This window comes from Lithobates pipiens, unplaced genomic scaffold, assembly GCF_037356315.1.
Source record: "Lithobates pipiens isolate NorthernLeopardFrog02 unplaced genomic scaffold, aLitPip1_a1.2 Scaffold_18, whole genome shotgun sequence".
Taxonomy (NCBI): domain Eukaryota; kingdom Metazoa; phylum Chordata; class Amphibia; order Anura; family Ranidae; genus Lithobates; species Lithobates pipiens.
The window spans coordinates 473865052-473882928 of record NW_027507758.1 but is presented as its reverse complement, the minus strand read 5'-3'; the positions used below and the strand labels follow the sequence as shown (position 1 = coordinate 473882928).

The following is a 17877-nucleotide window of genomic DNA, read 5'->3' as shown; positions in this document are numbered from 1 at the left end:
GCGTGCAATCAGCGATGCCGGATGTGAGCGGACAAAGAATGCGGAACTGCGCATGCGTGCGCGATCGCGCCACACATGTGAGCCTACAGTCCCCATAATGCACTGCGGCGGCGTCTCCGTGACCAAGGAGACCGGGACGCCGCGACAGGCAGTAACGGGGATCACGGGAGAGACAGTCAAGAGGGCTCAGAAGAGCCCTACAAAGAATGCCAATCCAAAGACCCAGTGAAGCGCATGCGCCAGCCCGCATATTAACAGGTCCAGCTTCCACATAGCTGGACCCGTGTGTCCATACAGGCACCTATAACTGTGCGGAAGTAAAGTGATCAGGTGCGCTCCTCCAAGAGGGGGTTTCCTCGAAAGGGGGCAGACTTGGAGACGAAAGAAAAGAAAAATAATTTGATAAAAATAAAAACAATATTGATTAGTCTAATAATTCACAGCCATAAAAAGGCTGTTTCCTCAGAATTTAGATAGATATTTTGAGACAGATGGACAGGAAGAAGGGGAAGGAACTGTGCTTGTCGGCCGACTCCAAGCAAATTCACAAATTTACAATAGAACAGTGAACAAATTTGTTATTAGTTTGAGAACGTTCAAAACGCTACAAAACATCAATAGAGATAACAGCTGCACTATTTGAAAAGCATAAACAAAACGATCAATAGTGTTTAGAGTACTATGTGGAAGTAGAAAATGGCTAATTCTAGTTAATAAATACGCAACCAAAAAAATTTAAATTAAAAATAAATGAACCAACAGTTGTATATGTAAATTTTAAAGTACTCTAAACACTATTGATCGTTTTGTTTATGCTTTTCAAATAGTGCAGCTGTTATCTCTATTGATGTTTTGTAGCGTTTTGAACGTTCTCAAACTAATAACAAATTTGTTCACTGTTCTATTGTAAATTTGTGAATTTGCTTGGAGTCGGCCGACAAGCACAGTTCCTTCCCCTTCTTCCTGTCCATCTGTCTCAAAAGATCTATCTAAATTCTGAGGAAACAGCCTTTTTATGGCTGTGAATTATTAGACTAATCAATATTGTTTTTATTTTTATCAAATTATTTTTCTTTTCTTTCGTCTCCAAGTCTGCCCCCTTTCGAGGAAACCCCCTCTTGGAGGAGCGCACCTGATCACTTTACTTCCGCACAGTTATAGGTGCCTGTATGGACACACGGGTCCAGCTATGTGGAAGCTGGACCTGTTAATATGCAGGCTGGCGCATGCGCTTCACTGGGTCTTTGGATTGGCATTCTTTGTAGGGCTCTTCTGAGCCCTCTTGACTGTCTCTCCCGTGATCCCCGTTACTGCCTGTCGCGGCGTCCCGGTCTCCTTGGTCACGGAGACGCCGCCGCAGTGCATTATGGGGACTGTAGGCTCACATGTGTGGCGCGATCGCGCACGCATGCGCAGTTCCGCATTCTTTGTCCGCTCACATCCGGCGTCGCTGATTGCACGCCGGATGATGAGGGAGATAAATAGGCGTTCACTAACAACGCAGGTACGTCCACCCTGCAGAGTCTTTATGTGAGGATACCGCCGTCAGGTCAGTTTACTGAACAAGCACAGTGTCTGTCCACACAGACCATGTTGCTGTTCCAACTTTTCTCCCCGTCCTTTTTGTTCATTTTATCATAACTTGTTATGGTTCTTTTTCTACTTTAGACCGATTCTCTCTGGCTGCTCCGTTCAGACCCTGAATGGTGTGGCTTCGGTGCTGTCTGCCTTGTGGTATATTTGCGCTGTTGCATGTATGATACAGCAACAATTAAGTCTGCATTATTCATATGCTTTTGGTAAGCAATAATTATTTTAATTGATTAAAAATTACCCTTGAGCACACTGCCCAGTCAATTCCTCCTTTTTGCTCTTTTTTAGGTTTATTTTTTTCACACATCTGAACATTACCCTTCCATTTCTGTGCTCTTCTAAATTACCTCTTTACAATTCAGATTACCTTACGGGCTTCTAGAAACAATTCAAAGGACTTCCCTCTGTGCAATCTCCAGTTTTCCATTTGTGACATATCTCACACTTAATTAGCACAGGTATGATTTGAATTTATCCTTTTTTGAAATGGACTCCTTAATTCCTTAAGTAACTAATTATCCCGATGGAAGCTTCCTTAAGCTCCTTGTGAACCTCGTATAATATTAGATTTGTTTGTCCGCTTAATTTTGTCTCCTGCAGTCACCTCTCTGGCGGTTTTTGGGATTGGCTCGCTCTCCAATTCTGAGTGGGGTTTTCTCCTTAGGGACTAGACGTACTTGTTCTAGATTGGTAGGTATTACTTTATATATATTTTCTAATGAGACACACATACTACTTGCTTCGTTCTGTATTGATTAATTCTTTGAGACGGCTGGGCCATGCGGGGGATTTAGGCTGTGCTTTTCTTTATATGACCGGCTCCATTAATGTTGTTTTTTTCTCCATTTACAGTGTACCTTCTTATTTGTATTTTAAACAAAATAATTTCTCTTCCACCAATTATTGGCTCCCCTGAAGAAGCCTAATAATAGGCGAAACATGTCGGGAATTTTCCATCTGAACTGCCAAGAATATGGTTATTTGAATTAATTGATGGATTTTGCATATTGTTCTGTATGAAAATCAATATATGTAGTTTTGTGAACTTTGATCTTATTGTACCCCCTTGATCGTTTTTACTACATTTAATAAAATAATCTTTTTTAACTATACATCCATATATATCTCTCTCTTACTATTATCAGCACCGTAACAGTCCCATCCCCCTTTTCCGCTTTTCCATATTTGTTATAATTGGGATGAGGTGCGCTGATAACTCCTTGCCTAACTTAGCTTTCTCCATTCCCTTATTCAGTACCTAACAATATTTAATGGTTATATTATCATTAAATCTAAAGTCTGCACCATGGTGGGTGGGCACTAAGGCACAAAGCATACTTGCACATTATGGTACACTTACCTACTGCGCCCCCCTCCCTCCCCCAGCATTGGGACAATTGTAAGCCCCTCATCACTCCATCATTGCCACTGACATCTTTGTCTGGTTGGTCTTATTATGGATTCTACATCTGCTTTTTTATTTGGTCAGCTAAAGATGGCATAACTGTCACACGTGTGCGTGGAAGTTATCCAAACCAATACTAAGAGTGTACAATGAGCTGTGCATGTGTAACTCAACAAAAATTGCAATTAAAAAAATGCTAGTATCAGGGGAAGGAGTTGTGCCCCATCATTGGTATCCATGGGAAGAATATGGCCCTGCAGTGGAGGGTCAGTGGTAGGATCAGTGCCCTATTGTTGGTATCAGTGGTAGGAAAAGTGCCCCATTGTTGGCATCAGTGGTAGGAAAGGTGCCCTATTGTTGGTATCAGTGGTAGGAATAGTGGGGGTGTGTGCCTTTCCTCCAATCAGCTGTCTCCCAAGTGTAAGCCAAGAATCCACTCCTATTGCAGAATGAGGAAGTAACAATTCTAATATGATGTAAGAATTGTAAAGAATATAACAACCTGAAGACAGCAGATATACAGTATCTCACAAAAGTGAGTACACCCCTGACATTTTTGTAAATATATTATTATATCTTTTCATGTGACAAAACTGAAGAAATTACACTTTTCTACAATGCAAAGTAGTGAGTGTACAGCTTGCATAACAGTATAAATTTTCTGTCCCCTCAAAAAACCCAACACATAGTCATTAATGTCTAAACCGCTGGTAACAAAACTGAGTACAAATTGGGCCCAAAGTGTCAATATTTTGTGTGCCCACAATTATTTTCCTGCACTGCCTTAACCCTCTTGGCCATGGAGTTCACCGGAGCTTCACAGATTTCCACTGGAGTTTTCTTCCACTCCTCCATGACGACATCACGGAGCTGGTGGATGTTAGAGACATTGCACTCTTCCACCTTCCGTTGAGGATGCCCCACAGATGCTCAATAGGGTTTAGGACTGGAGACATGCCTGGCCAAGGCAGTGGTTGTCTTGGAAGTGGGTTTGAGGTCGTTATCATGTTGGAATAGTACCCTGTCCCAGTCCCTGAAGGGAGGGGATCATGCTCTGCATCAGTATGTCACAGTACATGTTGGCATTTATGGTTCCCTCTATGAACTGTAGCTCCCCAGTGCCAGTAGCACTCATGCAGCCCCAGACCATGACACTCCCACCACCATGCTTCACTGTAGGCCAGACACACTTGTCTTTGTTCTCCTCACCTGGTTGCCTCCACACACGCTTGACACCATCTGAACCAAATAAGTTTATTGTTGTCTCATCAGACCACAAGACATGGTCCTTAGTCTGCTTGTCTTCAGCAGACTTTTCTGCTTGTCTGCATCATCTTTAGAACAGGCTTCCTTCTGGGGCGACAGCCATGCAGACCAATTTGTGCAGCGTATGGTCTGAGCACTGACAAGCTGACCCCCCACCCCTTCAACCTCTGCAGTAATGCTGGCAGCGCTCATATGTCTATTTCCCAAAGATAACCTCTGGATATGATGCTGAGCGAGTGCACTTAACTTCTTTGGTCGACCATGGTGAGGCCCGTTCTGAGTTGAACCTGTCCTCTTAAACCGCTGTATGGTCTTGGCCACCGTGCTGCAGCTCAGTTTCAGGGTCTTGGCAATCTTCTTTTAGCCTAGGCTATCTTTATGTAGAGCAATAATTCTCTTTTTCAGATCCTCAGAGTTCTTTACCCTGAGGTGTGATGTTGAACTTTCAGTGACCAGTATGAGAGAGTTAGAGCGATACCATCAAATTTAACACACCTGCTCTCCATTCAATCCTGAGAGCTTGTAACACTAACAAATCACATGACACCACGGAGGGAAAATTAGTAATTGGGCCCAATTTAGACATTTTGACTTAGGGGTGTACTCACTTTTGTTGCCAGTGGTTTAGACATTAATGGCTGTGTGTTGAGTTATTTTGAGGGGACAGCAAATTGACACTGTTTTACAAGCTGTATGCTCACTACTTTACATTGTAGCAAAGTGTCATTTCTTCAGTGTTGTCACATGAAAAGATATAATAAAATATTTACAAAAATTGGAGGGGTGTACTCACTTTTGTGACATACTGCACATGCAAAAACTTATATACAGAAATTTGTTTCATCCCTGTGTGATATCTGAGGCTGTTCACTCCACTGGGCATTAGTGAAGGTTTACATCCACTTTAAGGCATAGATTTCATGCCTAATAAGCAATTTGCTTGTGTCAGAGGATGAACTGCAGAAAAGCTGGCATATTTGCCAACACTCAAGATGGTTATGCCAATGCACATGGCCACCCCCACCCTCCACATGCACATGCGCATGAAATCGCACATGCCTGTGTGCCACGATTCATGCAAAGTGTGGCAGATCCTAGCACCCAGTGGCCCATGTAAAGGCAGCAGTCCGGTCAGCAAGTTGCTGGATGTTGCTGTATTCTTGGATTCCAGCTTGCCCTTGCACCTGCCTTGGCTTATCTCCTGGCTCTGACCCCGGCTTGTTTACATGGACTTCACTCACTGCCTGCTTACTGTGTACGACCCTGGCTTGATCTTGACCACACTTCTTCTCCTGTTCCTGACTGACCTCCTGTGTATGACCCTGGTTCTGGCTCCTGACTCCGATTCCTGTTTCATTCATCTGCCAAGATCCACCAGTACATCTAGAGTGACACCTGTCTTACTGGTATCTCTGCACAGTCAAGACTTCACCTGCTTACCTAGAGTGTCTGCTGCCTTGCTGCATGGTCGAGTCTCCTTCTGGTGCCTCGTCCACTCTGATCCTCCGGAAACTCCTCAGCTGGCAATCTGTGCTTCTTTGGGTGCAAAACTCTGTCTCCACCTTCACGATTACACTGGTTGGCGAAATGCACTGATGTCAGCATGCCCCAATATCACATTGGCCATGTCTCCTATTTCCGAGACTCTGATGATTTGCCTGTAACCAAGCAGGAAAGTTAAACAATACATTCTTCTAAGTAGCAGATGCAGGCAGCCATGTACAGTATCTCTGCGCCACAATAATGGGTTGTTTGTAGGCCCCATATTTGATTTGAAGAAATAACGCTAACACCAACTGAGTTTTGGTATGTGCATACAAGAACTGCTTTAGGAGCCATACCAATTCTGTCATATGTGGTGTGTCTATTAAATAATGAGACTGATTAAATAACTCAACTTTATTTATATGTATTACAAATGTAATGCTTGTCCCCTTCAATATATTCCCCATTTGCACTAATACATTGCTGCAGTCTTGTCTGGTCGAAGGCATGGAGAAAATCTATTTCTGTCAGCTGTTTCAACACATCCAATATTTTCTTCTTAACAGCATCAACTGACTCAAAACGTGTCCCTTTTAAGCACTGATTTAAGCACTGAGAATTCATTCTCAAATCCCTCGCTGAATCGTTTATGCCACTCAAACGATCGCACTGAGACAGGTCGTCAATAGTGATGGACGAACTTCCGACGGGACGTTTCGCGAACGCGAAACGCGAACGGGCACAAACGTTCGCGAAAACGACCGTTCGCCGCGGGCTCCATTGACTTCAATGGGAGGCGAATTTCGCAAACCTTTAGGTCGAATTTGCGGCCACGGGGTAATTATTAGGGGGTAGCACGTAGTCCCACCACCTGGACAATAGCATAATACATGTATGAGGTGAATTTGGGATCGATAACTACAAGCATTTTTTTTTTATTTGGGAAATTGTTCTGACAATTCAGGACTATGGAGCTAATGAAGGCAATGGAGGAGAGGGAAGGTCAGGGACCAGGGTAGGCAAACAAGAGGGTGCAGGAGATACAGAGCACTGACAGCAGCACCGTAATACAGAGCACTGACATCAGCACCGTGACATACAGCGCTGACAGCAGCTCCGTGACATACAGCGCTGACAGCAGCTCCGTGACATACAGCGCTGACAGCAGCTCCGTGACATACAGCGCTGACAGCAGCTCCGTGACATACAGCGCTGACAGCAGCTCCGTGACATACAGCGCTGACAGCAGCACCGTGACATACAGCGCTGACAGCAGCTCCGTGACATACAGCGCTGACAGCAGCTCCGTGACATACAGCGCTGACAGCAGCTCCGTGACATACAGCGCTGACAGCAGCACCGTGACATACAGCGCTGACAGCAGCTCCGTGACATACAGCGCTGACAGCAGCTCCGTGACATACAGCGCTGACAGCAGCTCCGTGACATACAGCGCTGACAGCAGCTCCGTGACATACAGCGCTGACAGCAGCTCCGTGACATACAGCGCTGACAGCAGCACCGTGACATACAGCGCTGACAGCAGCTCCGTGACATACAGCGCTGACAGCAGCTCCGTGACATACAGCGCTGACAGCAGCTCCGTGACATACAGCGCTGACAGCAGCTCCGTGACATACAGCGCTGACAGCAGCTCCGTGACATACAGCGCTGACAGCAGCTCCGTGACATACAGCGCTGACAGCAGCTCCGTGACATACAGCGCTGACAGCAGCTCCGTGACATACAGCGCTGACAGCAGCTCCGTGACATACAGCGCTGACAGCAGCTCCGTGACATACAGCGCTGACAGCAGCTCCGTGACATACAGCGCTGACAGCAGCTCCGTGACATACAGCGCTGACAGCAGCACCGTAAGCAGCCCCAGGAGGAAGTCAGCACAGCACAGGGATGGTGTGATCCCCTCATAATAAGAACCCCCAGGAGGAAGTCAGCACAGCACAGGGATGGTGGGAGCCCCTCATAATAAGAACACCCAGGAGGAAGTCAGCACAGCACAGGGATGGTGGGAACCCCTCATAATAAGCAGCCCCAGTAGAAATATGACACCGCTCAACCTCTTCAAAGAGGAGGGTAGGGGCATATAGTACGGTGTGCTTTTTTGGGTCAGGGAAGTGAGCCAAATGAATTAAGAAGGTCTGTGTGCTTGATTCCAAAAATTGTTTATAGACATATACATGGTCTACTGATCACATGTGTTGAATTCCTCCGAGATCCATGCCTCATTCATTTTTAGAAATGTGAGGTAGTTAACACTGTGGTGAGCTAGGCGAGTACGCTTATCGGTCACAATCCCCCCTGCTGCGCTGAACGTCCTTTCGGACAGGACACTGGATGAGGGGCAAGCCAACAGTTCGATTGCAAATTGGGCAAGCTCTGGCCAGAGGTCAAGCCTGCCCACCCAGTAGTCTAGGGGTTCATCACTCCTCAGAGCGTCCACATCGGCCGTTAACCCAATGTAGTCGGACACCTGACGGTCTAGGCGTTCCCTGATGCTGGATCCGGATGACACCTGTCGATGGGTCGGCTGAAAGAATGACCTCATATCCGAAGTCACCAACACATCTTCAAACCGGCCTCTTCTTGCAGGCGCTGTTGGATTGGTACCCGCAAATCCTTCTCTGGGAGTGGGAATTGCTCCTCTGCCAGCGCACGCAAAAGCAGAATGCAGCATTTCTCGAAGCAAGGCCTGGAAGTGCTGCATTCTGACAGCCCTCTGCGACGGCGGTAACATTTCCGCCATTTTGTGTTTGTACCGGGGGTCTAAGTACGTTGCCACCCAGTACTGGTCCTTGACCCTCATGCTTTTTATACGGGGGTCCCTATTAAAACACTGGAGCATGAAGGCCCCCATTTGCACTAAAGTGGAAGCGGTGTGGTGGCCTGGCTCCTGCTCATCATCCAGGATAATGTCGTCCTCTTCATTCTCCTCTCCCCATCCTCGCACAACAGGGATCCCAGAAAGGTTTAAAGCATGCTCTTCTTGCTCCTGCTCATCCGCCCCGGCACCATCCTCCTCTGACTCCTCATCAGACTCCTGTTGTTGACTTGTCTCAGATAGAGTAGCCCCCCCTGGGAATTCATCCAGCATTGCGACTTCCTCATCTTCCCGCTCCTGCTCCTCCACAGCCTGATCAATGACACGACGCAATGCACGCTCCAGAAAGAAGGCATAAGGTACCATGTCACTGATGGCGCCATGGCTGCGACTGACCAGTTTGGTGATCTCCTCAAATGGCCGCAGAAGTCTGCATGTGTCGCGCATGAGCAGCCACTGGCGCGGTGAAAAAAAACCCAGCTCCCCAGAACCGTTTCTTTCGCAGAGTTCATACAGGTAGACGTTAACTGCACGTTTCTGCTGGAGCAGCCTATCAAGCATATAGAAGGTTGAGTTCCATCGCGTCGGGCAATCGCAAATAAGACGTCTGACCGGCAGATGGTGTCGCCGCTGAATGTCAGCAAGGCGAGCCATGGCCGTGTAAGATCTTCTGAAATGGGCCGAGATTTTCCTTGCCTGCCGCAAGATGTCCTGGACCCCAGGGTATTTGACAAGGAATCGCTGCACGACCAAGTTTAAGACGTGTGCCATGCACGGCACGTGCGTGATTTTGCCCTGTTTCAATGCGCTAAGCAGATTGGCACCGTTGTCACACACCACTTTACCAACTGTCAAATTGAGCGGTGTTAGCCACTCATCTGCCTGTGAACGCAAAGCTGAAAGGAGTGCCGGGCCAGTGTGGCTCTTTGCTTCCAGGCACAACAGACGCAGCACGGCATGGCAACGTCTCACCTGGCATGTGGAATAGGTTCTGGGGAGCTTGGGCGGTGCAGTGGAAGAGACGCTAGCAGCGGAAAAGGAGGAGGCAGCTGAGGAGGAGAGGGAGGAGGATGGAGTAGGAGGAGGAGAAGAAGAGTCAGGCCTGCATGCAATCCGTGGCGGTAAAACCAAATCTACACGGGTGCCACGGGTTACATGCTTGACGGCCGTCAGAAGGTTCACCCAGTGGGCAGTAAAACTGATATACCTTCCCTGCCCGTGTTTGCTAGACCACGTGTCTGTGGTCAGATGTATCTTGGCACCGACACTGTGTGCCAGAGATACATTCACTTGCCGCTGAACATGGCCATATAGCTCTGGGATGCCCTTCTCTGAGAAATACTTCCTTCCTGGGACCTTCCATTGTGGTGTTCCAATGGCCACAAATTTGCGAAAGGCCTCCGAGTCCACCAGTTTATATGGCAGTAGTTGGCGGGCTATGAGTTCTGACAAGCCAGCCGCCAACCGTTGGGCAAGAGGGTTATCCGGCGTCATCATTTTTTTACGCTCAAACATTAGGCCCACGGAAGCCTGCCTTTTTGCAGAAAAATGTGAGCTTGGCGTGATGGAAGGTGGAGTGGAGGACAATTGTGAGGAGAGAGGAGAAGGAGAAGTAGAAGACGAGGCTGGACGGTGAGAGCCTGCAGTGTGGCTTTGTGTGTTCCGTTGCTCCCACTGGGCTCGGTGATGGCTGCTCATGTGCCTTCTTAAGGCGGTCGTCCCTAGGTGAGTATTGGGCTTACCGCGACTAACGCGTTGACTGCAAAGATTGCAGATGGCAACGCTATTGTCAGCAGCGGACACGTTAAAAAAAGCCCACACTGCGGAGCCATGTGCCGGTGTCCTGGGAGCGCCAGATGTGACCGTACATGGTCGATGACTCGCTCCTGATACATTTGCAGTCTGCTTTGTCCCTGCTGTGCAATGTAAGTCATTGCTGCTTCTCCTCCCTATCTGCTGGTCCATATCTCCCTCTGAACTCCCCTCCTCTTCCTCTCTTGTGGGCACCCACGTGACATCACTAGACACGTCATCATCAACGTCACCTTCCCCACCGCTATAAGTAGAGTAGGCAGCAACACCGGGGACCAACCTCCTCCTTGGGCTGATCTGGGTACTGGCGTCAGACTGCTGAGTAGCGCTTGTTGCTACCTCCTCTTCCTGATCCAATACCAAGAGTGGCTGCGCATCAGAAATGTCCTCTTGATATGGATCGGAAAATAATTCCAGTGACTCAAGCGGAAGGTATGTGGTGGTGGTGGTGGTGGTCGTGTTGTTGGTGGTAGTGTCTTTGGGGGTGCACATAGCAGAGAGTGAAGAAGAGGGTGCAGATCGAGAGGATGAGGAGGGTGCAGAAGAGTAAGGCTGAGCGAGCCACTCAACCAAGTCTGGTGCATCCTTTAAAGTAATTGAACGCACCTTCTGCAACTTCCCACTTTGGCTCAAGCCTGTTGCTCCTGCCCTACCCCTACCACCCCTGCGGAAGGGCCTGCCTCTTCCTCTGCCTGTCATTTTTTAAATGACCCTGTGACAAAACTCTTAGTCCCTATACCGATGAAGGACTGCTGCAGTATAGGGCAGCGGTCAGCAGTGGTGCACGTCAACCCTATCTATTGTGGACCGATAGCGGTCCTTACAGAACAGCAGACTGTACCGCACTCAAGCCTATGTACCGTAGCACCCTATACCAAGTTACCAGTCCTTATAAGAACTTTTGTGGAACAAGCAGGTTGTGTGTTAGTGATTAGCAGACTGTACGTCAGTCCCTATACCGCTGAAGGACTGCTGCAGTATAGGTGAGCGGTCAGCAGTGGTGCACGTCAACCCTATCTATTGTGGACCTATAGCGGTCCTTACAGAACAGCAGACTGTACCGCACTCAAGCCTATGTACCGTAGCACCCTATACCAAGTTACCAGTCCTTATAAGAACTTTTGTGGAACAAGCAGGTTGTGTGTTAGTGATTAGCAGACTGTACGTCAGTCCCTATACCGCTGAAGGACTGCTGCAGTATAGGTGAGCGGTCAGCAGTGGTGCACGTCAACCCTATCTATTGTGGACCTATAGCGGTCCTTACAGAACAGCAGACTGTACCGCACTCAAGCCTATGTACCGTAGCACCCTATACCAAGTTACCAGTCCTTATAAGAACTTTTGTGGACCAAGCAGGTTGTGTATTAGTGTTTAGCAGACTGTACGTCAGTCCCTATACCGCTGAAGGACTGCTGCAGTATAGGGCAGCGGTCAGCAGTGGTGCACGTCAACCCTATCTATTGTGGACCGATAGCGGTCCTTACAGAACAGCAGACTGTACCGCACTCAAGCCTATGTACCGTAGCACCCTATACCAAGTTACCAGTCCTTATAAGAACTTTTGTGGAACAAGCAGGTTGTGTGTTAGTGATTAGCAGACTGTACGTCAGTCCCTATACCAATGAAGGACTGCTGCAGTATAGGGCAGCGGTCAGCAGTAGTGCACGGCAACCCTATGTATTGTGGACCGATAGCGGTCCTTACAGAACAGCAGACTGTAACGCACTCAGGCCTATGTACCGTAGCACCCTATACCAAGTTACCAGTCCTTATAAGAACTTTTGTGGACCAAGCAGGTTGTGTGTTAGTGATTAGCAGACTGTACGTCAGTCCCTATACCAATGAAGGACTGCTGCAGTATAGGGCAGCGGTCAGCAGTAGTGCACGGCAACCCTATGTATTGTGGACCGATAGCGGTCCTTACAGAACAGCAGACTGTAACGCACTCAGGCCTATGTACCGTAGCACCCTATACCAAGTTACCAGTCCTTATAAGAACTTTTGTGGACCAAGCAGGTTGTGTGTTAGTGATTAGCAGACTGTACGTCAGTCCCTATACCAATGAAGGACTGCTGCAGTATAGGGCAGCGGTCAGCAGTAGTGCACGGCAACCCTATGTATTGTGGACCGATAGCGGTCCTTACAGAACAGCAGACTGTACTGCACTCAGGCCTATGTACCGTAGCACCCTATACCAAGTTACCAGTCCTTATAAAAACTTTTGTGGACCAAGCAGGTTGTGTGTTAGTGTTTAGCAGACTGTGCGTCAGTCCCTATACCGCTGAAGGACTGCTGCAGTATAGGGCAGCGGTCAGCAGTAGTGCACGGCAACCCTATGTATTGTGGACCGATAGCGGTCCTTACAGAACAGCAGACTGTACTGCACTCAGGCCTATGTACCGTAGCACCCTATACCAAGTTACCAGTCCTTATAAAAACTTTTGTGGACCAAGCAGGTTGTGTGTTAGTGTTTAGCAGACTGTGCGTCAGTCCCTATACCGCTGAAGGACTGCTGCAGTATAGGGCAGCGGTCAGCAGTAGTGCACGGCAACCCTATGTATTGTGGACCGATAGCGGTCCTTACAGAACAGCAGACTGTAACGCACTCAGGCCTATGTACCGTAGCACCCTATACCAAGTTACCAGTCCTTATAAGAACTTTTGTGGACCAAGCAGGTTGTGTGTTAGTGATTAGCAGACTGTACGTCAGTCCCTATACCAATGAAGGACTGCTGCAGTATAGGGCAGCGGTCAGCAGTAGTGCACGGCAACCCTATGTATTGTGGACCGATAGCGGTCCTTACAGAACAGCAGACTGTAACGCACTCAGGCCTATGTACCGTAGCACCCTATACCAAGTTACCAGTCCTTATAAGAACTTTTGTGGACCAAGCAGGTTGTGTGTTAGTGATTAGCAGACTGTACGTCAGTCCCTATACCAATGAAGGACTGCTGCAGTATAGGGCAGCGGTCAGCAGTAGTGCACGGCAACCCTATGTATTGTGGACCGATAGCGGTCCTTACAGAACAGCAGACTGTAACGCACTCAGGCCTATGTACCGTAGCACCCTATACCAAGTTACCAGTCCTTATAAGAACTTTTGTGGACCAAGCAGGTTGTGTGTTAGTGATTAGCAGACTGTACGTCAGTCCCTATACCAATGAAGGACTGCTGCAGTATAGGGCAGCGGTCAGCAGTAGTGCACGGCAACCCTATGTATTGTGGACCGATAGCGGTCCTTACAGAACAGCAGACTGTAACGCACTCAGGCCTATGTACCGTAGCACCCTATACCAAGTTACCAGTCCTTATAAGAACTTTTGTGGACCAAGCAGGTTGTGTGTTAGTGATTAGCAGACTGTACGTCAGTCCCTATACCAATGAAGGACTGCTGCAGTATAGGGCAGCGGTCAGCAGTAGTGCACGGCAACCCTATGTATTGTGGACCGATAGCGGTCCTTACAGAACAGCAGACTGTACTGCACTCAGGCCTATGTACCGTAGCACCCTATACCAAGTTACCAGTCCTTATAAAAACTTTTGTGGACCAAGCAGGTTGTGTGTTAGTGTTTAGCAGACTGTGCGTCAGTCCCTATACCGCTGAAGGACTGCTGCAGTATAGGGCAGCGGTCAGCAGTAGTGCACGGCAACCCTATGTATTGTGGACCGATAGCGGTCCTTACAGAACAGCAGACTGTAACGCACTCAGGCCTATGTACCGTAGCACCCTATACCAAGTTACCAGTCCTTATAAGAACTTTTGTGGACCAAGCAGGTTGTGTGTTAGTGATTAGCAGACTGTACGTCAGTCCCTATACCAATGAAGGACTGCTGCAGTATAGGGCAGCGGTCAGCAGTAGTGCACGGCAACCCTATGTATTGTGGACCGATAGCGGTCCTTACAGAACAGCAGACTGTACTGCACTCAGGCCTATGTACCGTAGCACCCTATACCAAGTTACCAGTCCTTATAAGAACTTTTGTGGACCAAGCAGGTTGTGTGTTAGTGATTAGCAGACTGTACGTCAGTCCCTATACCAATGAAGGACTGCTGCAGTATAGGGCAGCGGTCAGCAGTAGTGCACGGCAACCCTATGTATTGTGGACCGATAGCGGTCCTTACAGAACAGCAGACTGTACTGCACTCAGGCCTATGTACCGTAGCACCCTATACCAAGTTACCAGTCCTTATAAGAACTTTTGTGGACCAAGCAGGTTGTGTATTAGTGTTTAGCAGACTGTGCGTCAGTCCCTATACCGCTGAAGGACTGCTGCAGTATAGGGCAGCGGTCAGCAGTAGTGCACGGCAACCCTATGTATTGTGGACCGATAGCGGTCCTTACAGAACAGCAGACTGTACCGCACCCAAGCCTATGTACCGTAGCACCCTAGACAGACCAAGTTACCAGTCCTGATAAAGAGCTTTGTGGAACAAGTGAGTTGTGAATGATTAGCAGACTGCAGCAGAAGGGCAGCAGTCAAGTATAATATTCTTTCTATATTTGGAAGAAAGAATATTATACGTGTACAAGCCTATTACCGTACCACTGATACCAGTCCTGAAAAGAACCTTTGTGGAACTAATAGTAACAGCAAGTCTTTAAAATTATCCTCACTGCCTGACACACTGCTTCCTGCCTGTCCCTATACAAATTGGCAAAAAAGAGTAGGCTGGAACGATTAGCTGGAACAGCTCTTTTGTGGACCTGATAGTAACAGCTAATGATGATGATGATGATGATGATGAAGAAAGACTAATCTGGCTGAGCTGTCCCTAAAATAGCAGCATACAGCGCTCTGTCCCTTTATCTAAACTGACAAAAGAAACTCAGGCTGCTGACCTAACACCTATACCAGTCCTGAAAAGAACTTTTGTGTACCAAATAGCTAGCGTTTTCTCTGTCCCTACTCCACACAGGATCCTTTCCCTACAGTGACAGAAGAAAGAATGTAAAATGGCCACCGGATCGGGTGTATTTATAGGTTAGGGGGAATGTCCAAGTGTCCATGAGCTGTCATGTCTCAATTGGTTGTCCTGTAACACATGATAAACGTGTCACGAAAGGTTAAAGTTCTTGTATACATTAAACACGTAAGTCCGCCGGGGCGAACGACGGAAAAAGGCGTTCGAACCCGCGGACGGCGAAAGTCGGAAATTCGCCGCGAAACGACCGCCGGGCGAACCGTTCGGCCATCACTAGTCGTCAATCCCAGATAAAGAAAGGACAAGGTGCGCCAGACAAAGTGTAGTATTTAAGTAATCATTTAATCAACAGAATAAGCCAAATGGCTACTCACAAAGGGAAAGTGGTATCAAGCACATAAGTAGGGGGTCCAGAATGCAGGATGCGAGGTCATCTGGCAGTTCGAGATGAAGTACATACAATGGGAAGCTGACTGGGTCACAGTGGTACAGATGGTAAGCCGCTGGAGTGGCAGTGAAGCCTCTGTGGATATCAGGAGGTATAAGATGTCCAGCACACTGTGATTCTCTGTGACCATACGGAAAACAGAACCGGAAATGCATATCAGCGTGGACCACAAGCTAAGAGGCCCGGAAGTGACGTCTTTAAAGCAACCAATCAGATGACGCGTTTCACAGCCTCCGCTGTTTCTTCAGATCTAACTGACCAACCAAGAGGTCGGACATATATAGCATAAGGGAGAAAACAAAGGGACGTTCAAAGTGGATGTTTACTGTATTTAAACATAGGTAGAGGTACATACATTACACACGCCAGACATAAAAACAATTCGAATGGAAATAATATAGTAAAATAAAAGCTATGTAGAAACCCATACATTTCTAAAGGTATGAGTGGGTTATATGTAGGTAATTATTGTATTTAGAAATGCAGGAGCGAACCTATAAAAATACCATTAAAGTGTTTTTTTAAAAACAATCAGTATAATGGGTTCTATATATAAATGAGTTAATAAGGAATGGCATGTTGTAATTACTAAAACAGCCTCTGGAAGAAAAATATTTCCTCAATAATATTCATAAAATATGTATATAAAAACATTTCAGAAAAAACTATGTATTCCTCTGAAGACGGAATTATGAAACGTGTCAGAGAGTGGCCACGCGACGTAGTACTCAGACACAGTCTGTGTCTCCCGGGACTCATCTGGCCATCTGACCGACCTGTATGAAGGGAAACCAGCTGGGGGTGAGAAGACATAACTGGGATCTGTGATTCTTTGACATGAAGACAGCAGATGACGAGCAAACGCTCCTCTCTTGGCTGCCCCTACCGCCATCCTCTGTCAGGGAATCAGGAAGTGAAGCGTTGTGCCTTCACTGACCGGTTCCCTACTGCGCATGCGCAAGAGCGCTGCACGTCTTCACTGGTCCCCATTGTGTTCTGGGAACTGTTTTCCGGGGGGTATCTGCGGCTAGCTATTCCCAGAAGTGGGTGCAGAAACCTGGATTATACAGGTATCTGCCCCCCCCCCCCCCCCGAAAGGTGCCAATTGTGGCAATGGAGGGGGGAAGGAATCCAAGGATCGGAAGCTCCACTGTAGGATGGAACTCTGCTTTAATTACTCCCTGAAGCCTTTTTATTAGCTCTGTAGCGCTATGGTAGTACTTCTCAGTCACAGTGACATTTTAAAACCGTTTGGAGTTTCTGCAGCTGCCTGCAGCAATGTCCAAATCTGAGTGAGTGACTGACACTTTAAGCTTCCATGCTTGTAATTTTGCTACAAAAGAGTCTGTATGAAATTCTGCATTGAAAAAGAAACACAAAGCACACTGACCTAGTGAAGAAGTTTTTAGCTAGTATTCACCCCCCTTGGCTTTTTACCTATTTTGTTACATTAAAGCCTTTATTTCAGTGTTTTTTCAAAATGAATTATATGTGATGGATCAGAACACAATAGTCTAAGTTGGGGAAGTAAAATTAGAAAAATACATACATAAAACAATTTTTCAGAAATAAAAAAATAATTGACGTGTGTATGTAGTCACCCCCTTTGTTATGAAGTCCATAAAAAGCTCTGGTACAACCAATTATCTTCAGAAATCACATAATTAGTGAAATGATGTCCATTTGTGTGCAATCTAATGCCGCATACATACGACCAGACTTTACGGCAGACAAGGTCCGACGGTCTTCCCAATGGACTTGGAGGTCCGACGGATTTTCAGAATGAATTGACTTGGCCACACACGAACAGACTAAATCCGTTAGAAAATCCGTTAGTTTTGAACGTGATGATGTAAACGGGACTAAACAAGGAAGTTCAATAGCCAGTAGCCAATAGTTTCCCTTGCGTTGTATTTGGTCTGTCAGACCAGCACACAGACGTACGGTTTTTCCAATTTTAGTCCATCGGAATTGAGTCTATCGGATAGATTTGAAACATGTTCTATTTCTAGGTCTGTCTGATTTTTTTTTTAAAACCGATCGAACTAGCCCACACATTATTGGATTGTCCGACGGACTAATCTCTTCGGACCTAGTCCAGACG

At 47.1% G+C, this 17877-nt stretch overlaps 1 long non-coding RNA gene across 1 annotated transcript; it reads left to right on the top strand.

Annotated features, from left to right (window-relative positions):
• The first annotated feature begins 1455 nt into the window (after positions 1-1455).
• On the top strand, positions 1456-2705 carry LOC143990214 (uncharacterized). Its single transcript, XR_013277221.1, has 5 exons — positions 1456-1549; positions 1669-1799; positions 1956-2051; positions 2194-2283; positions 2446-2705. It is a non-coding gene; the product is annotated as an uncharacterized LOC143990214 (long non-coding RNA).
• The last annotated feature ends 15172 nt before the right edge of the window (positions 2706-17877 follow it).